A 4,956-nucleotide genomic window follows, 5' to 3' on the forward strand; every position below is an offset into this window, starting at 1 on the left:
TCTCTCAGCCAATCATCAGTCATTAGTGTAAGTGCTGTGCTTGTTGAATGTCCTTCCTTATAAGCATGCTGAAAGTTTGTTGTTAATTTGTTTACTGTAAAATAGCATTGTATCTGGTCAAACACAATTTTTCCCAGAAGTTTACAAAGTGTTGTTAACAGGCTGATTGGTTGGCTATTTGAGCCAGTAAAGAGGGCTTTACTATCCTTAAGTAGGGTTATTATTCTAGTGGGCTTAAATTGAAGATGTGGCAAATAGGATTGGCAATATTGTACGCTATTATCCTCAGTAATCTTCCAACCATGTTGTCAGTCCCCGGTGGATTGTCATTGTTGATAGATAACAATAATTTTTTCACCTCTCCATACTTACTTTACGGAAGTCAAAATTACAGTACTTGTCTTTCATAATTTGGCCAGATATGCTTTGATGTGTAGTGACAGCATTTTCTAATCTTGCCAATGAAAAAAGTAGTTGGCAATATCAGTGGGTTTTGTGATGAATGAGCCATCTGATTCAATGAATGAAGGAACGGAGTTTGCCTTTTTGGCCAAAATTTCATTTACAGTTTTCCTCAATTGCTTAAACACAAAAACTGGTTCCTGTAGCATAAAAACCCACACACATTTCCCTTAACCGTAAACACTATTCACCTGTTTCCACACGTTTCAATATTCAAAACTCTTTCTGCAAAACCTAACACAAAAGTGGCCAAATAAATCATTCATTGCACTATATATTCACTCAGCAAACACATGCTCTCAATATAATTAACTCAAGTCATCACAACCTAAACTCAAAGAGCACACCTTTCTCCAGGTGCAAACACTAAGCCTCAAAATTGTTAACACACCAATCAGAATTCCAGGATCAATAAATAGGGCCTAGAGGCGGGCCTAGAGGCATACCCATGTGCTTTGGAACAATGGATCCTAACAATGCCCAAGTTGCAAGACAACATAGAGGAAGAGGACGAGGACAAAGATGACGACAACAACAAAGACAAGTAATCTCAGACCCTAGTTCATCATGTGCTCATACGTGGGAGGACTATGAGAGAAGCTGGACAGCTAGCACAACCAAACCTAAGTCATTACACGGTTGCATCCATTGTCCGTACATTCAGAAGGGCTAACGGGTAATTTGCCTTGTTGTTACTGTGATACATGTAATGTTGCAGTGCATATAGGCTGAATCTCCACTTTGTTCTCAGTGTAGTTTTTACCACAGTAATGGGTGGCCATAGGTCAGTAATGGTCAAATTTATTTTTTGCAGAACTGAGAGGCGGCCATCTATTGGAGGTAGGCGGAGACTTCTCACAGCTGAGCAGGAGACTGCCCTGGTGAATATGGTGATTGACAGTAATGTCATCCGTTTGAGGGACATTGAAACCCAAATCGTTGAAGACCAGGTAGTCTTCCAAGGAATTGACAGCATCAGCACTTCCACCATTGACCGGATCGTTCAGAAGAACCACATAAGAACAAAGCAGCTGTACCATATGCATTTTGAAAGGAATTCAAACAGAGTTAAGGAGCAACGATTCCATTTTGTGCAGGTAATTGCTATACTGTACAGAATATTTACAGTATGAAGAGTATGGCCCATCTCTCCAGTATATCAATACAGTACTGTATAGTAATTTGCAGAGGTGGGACCAAGTCATTGTTTTACAAGTCACAAGTAGTCTCAAGTCTTAGCACTCAAGTCCCAAGTCAAGTCCAAAGTCAAGTCAAGAGAAGCAAGTCCGAGTCAAGTCTCAAGTCAAGACCGACAAGTCTCAAGTCAAGTCTCAAGTCCTAAACTTTGAGTTTCGAGTCCTAAACAAGTCATAACGTGCTCTTCACTAAATGTAATACCATTTCATATTTTTAACAAGAGTAATAGTTAGTATATTACACTTAGGAAAATCATTAATGATTTAAAAAAATATACATATTTATTACTTTCCAAATGAACTTTATATTTTCATGGAAATACATGGGTAGCCATGAGAAAGAGACCCCCCCCCCATAGCAATCGCCTATCGGGGATCGCTATGGGGCACAATCGGGCAATGTAGGCTTGTACACAATCGCCTAACCTTAACACACACTCTGTGTGTGGTTATAGTGGGCTAACGCATGTCAATGGTTTTAGGAACAGCAGTAACATTAGGCAGGATTTAGGCTACCGACTGCCTATCTTGGGTGCAATGTTAGCCTACATGCTATACTAGCAAAGATATAAATTATATAGTTATCTGTAAGGGTGTGTGCTGGTGGCAGGGAAGTCAGGCTTAGGAGATCGAACTTGGTATAAACGGAGCAGTTTAAAAACCTCTCTGGGATATGTGGGACGGTAGCATCCCACCTGGCCAACATCCAGTGAAAATGCAGAGAGCCAAATTCAAATAAACTACTATAAAAATGTAACTTTGCTGAAATCACACATTCAATATAACAAATTAAAGCTACACTTGTTGTGAATCCAGCCAACGTGTCAGATTTCAAAAATTCTTCACGGCGAAAGCAAACAATGCTACTATTTGAGGATAGCACCCCAGTAAACAAAGACAGAAAAGCATATTTCAACCCTGCATGCGCGACACAACGCGGAAAAAAATATATAATTCATGCCTTACCTTTGACGAGCTTCTTCTGTTGGCACTCCAACATGTCCCATAAACATCACAAACGGCCTTTTGTTTGATTCATTCCATCGATATATATCCAAAATGTCCATTTATTTGGCGCGTTTGATCCAGAAAAACACCGGTTCCAACTTGCGCAACGTGACTAGAAAATATCTCAAAAGTTACCTGTAAGCATTGTCCAAACATTTCAAACGACTGTTGTAATCCACTTTAGGTATTTTTTTTAAACGTAATTAATCGATAAAATTTAATACGGGATGATTGGTGTTCAATACCGGAGGAAAACAAAGTGGAGCGTGCTTTCAGGTCACGCACCTCTGACAAAGAGTACACTTCCCTCGAGCCTCATTCTGAACAGTGTTACTTCTTAATTTCTCAAAGGAAAAACCTCAACCAATTTCTAAAGACTGTGGAAGCGTCCATTGGAAGCAATAGGAACTGCAGGAAAGTCGATTAGAAATCTGGATTCCCAATGTTAACCCAAGAAAAGAGAGTGACCTCAAAAAACACCCATCTGAACCCTTTGTCCTCGGTGTTTCGCCGGCCAAATAAGTTGTGTTATACTCACAGACATGATTCAAACAGTTTTAGAAACTGCAGTGTTTTCTATCCAAATCTACTAATAATATGCATATCCTAGCTTCTGGGTCTGAGTAGCAGGCAGTTTACTTTGGGCACGCTTTTCATCCGGACGTGAATATACTGCCCCCTATCCCAAAGAAGTTTAATAAGTACTCAAACTCCGAAAACCAAAATATACAAAATAAAACAAGTGGGTATAAAACCCGTCGCACACCAGAACATAACTTGCACAATGCTTATAAACAAACAATCACCGACAAGGACAATGAGGGTGGAACAGAGGGTTAAATACACAACATGTAATGAATGGGATTGAAACCAGGTGTGATTGATACAAGACCAGATAAAACCAAAGGAAAAGAAGATCAGCGATGGCCAGAAGGTCGGCGACTTCGACCACCGAACACCGCCCATACAAGGAGAGGGACCAACTTCGGTGGAAGTCGTGACGCTGTCGGATATATTAGCCACGACTTACCGTTCTTTGTGCAGCTTCAAATGTCGACCAAAGTTGGAAGTTGTTCCGTCTCCATCTGTAATTCTCTTCCTGCATGTTTTGCAAGTTACAATACATTTTTTTGTTGATACAGCGTAGTCTTTATATCTGAAAATAATAATTTTGGGTATCATCTTTTCAAGGGCTCCATCTGAATTCACCCGCCGACGTTCCTCTGCACTGCCACGCACAACTTTTTCTCAGCTGGCACAATTTGATTTGCTGCTGTCCGATTCAAACTGTAAGCTGTTAAATGAAGAGTTGATGCCCTGCACAAGTCATGTGACTCGAGTCCACACCTCTGTGTACTGCAGTTACTGTAACAAATGACCAATCTTTCATTCAAGTACAGTAGTACACTACTGTATTTGTAGTATAGTGTGTTTTTGGACTTCTGTAGAGAATCTTTTAGCTGGATGCCATGGCTGACCCACAGGAGTACATCTTCATCGACAAGGCAGGTTCAACCTGACAAAAAGGCGCAAAAGGGGACGCAACCTCATTGGTCACCGTGCCATAATACAAGTTCCTGGCCAGACGGGAGGCAACGTCACCCTATGTGCAGCCATCAGCAATCGTGGCTTCCTCCACCGCCATGTCAAATTGGGTCCATACAACAAGGCACAACTCCTTCAATCAGCTGCACAATAACATTCTTCAACAGGAAGGGGAGCCAGGGCAACCAGAGCAAGCCCAATATGTTGTCATTTGTTATAACATGAGTTTCCATCGGGCTGCTCTGGTTCGCGTCTGGTTCAATGACCACACCACCGTTCTTTTTTTCTTTTTTTGCCAGCATATTTCCCATTTCTGAATCCGATTGAGTAATTTTTCTCAGCATGGGGTTGGAGAGTGTATGACAGCAACCCCTCTGCTCAGCAAATCCTCCTGGAGGCAATGGTGGACACCCGTGGTGATGTGTCAGTGGAGTCTATCCAGGGTTTTCTAAGGCACATAAGGGCATTTTTCCCACGCTGCCTGGCAAGAGCAAACATAATGTGTGATGTTGATGAGATATTATGGCCTGAACCAGACCTGAGACGAGATAATGAGAACGCTGATGCTGATGCTGAGTAACCTGTACATTTGCTGCATTTGGAAATAAAGCTTTTGGAAATTGGGTATTTTACTGTGCATGGACTCTTCCTTACATGTTTTGTCAGTGTGATGTTTCAAAGGTCAGGTTTTTGACAAAAACAGCATATACAGTAGTATTCCCTTATCCACTAATGTAAGAGGCAT

General features: G+C 41.2%; 1 long non-coding RNA gene across 1 annotated transcript; it reads left to right on the forward strand.

Annotated features, from left to right (window-relative positions):
- Positions 1 to 933: 933 nt before the first annotated feature.
- On the forward strand, positions 934 to 4,754 carry LOC127933085 (uncharacterized). The gene is made up of 3 exons (XR_008147312.1): positions 934 to 1,138; positions 1,277 to 1,559; positions 3,858 to 4,754. It is a non-coding gene; the product is annotated as an uncharacterized LOC127933085 (long non-coding RNA).
- Positions 4,755 to 4,956: the final 202 nt, after the last annotated feature.

This window comes from Oncorhynchus keta, chromosome 11 (genome assembly GCF_023373465.1).
Source record: "Oncorhynchus keta strain PuntledgeMale-10-30-2019 chromosome 11, Oket_V2, whole genome shotgun sequence".
Classification (NCBI taxonomy): domain Eukaryota; kingdom Metazoa; phylum Chordata; class Actinopteri; order Salmoniformes; family Salmonidae; genus Oncorhynchus; species Oncorhynchus keta.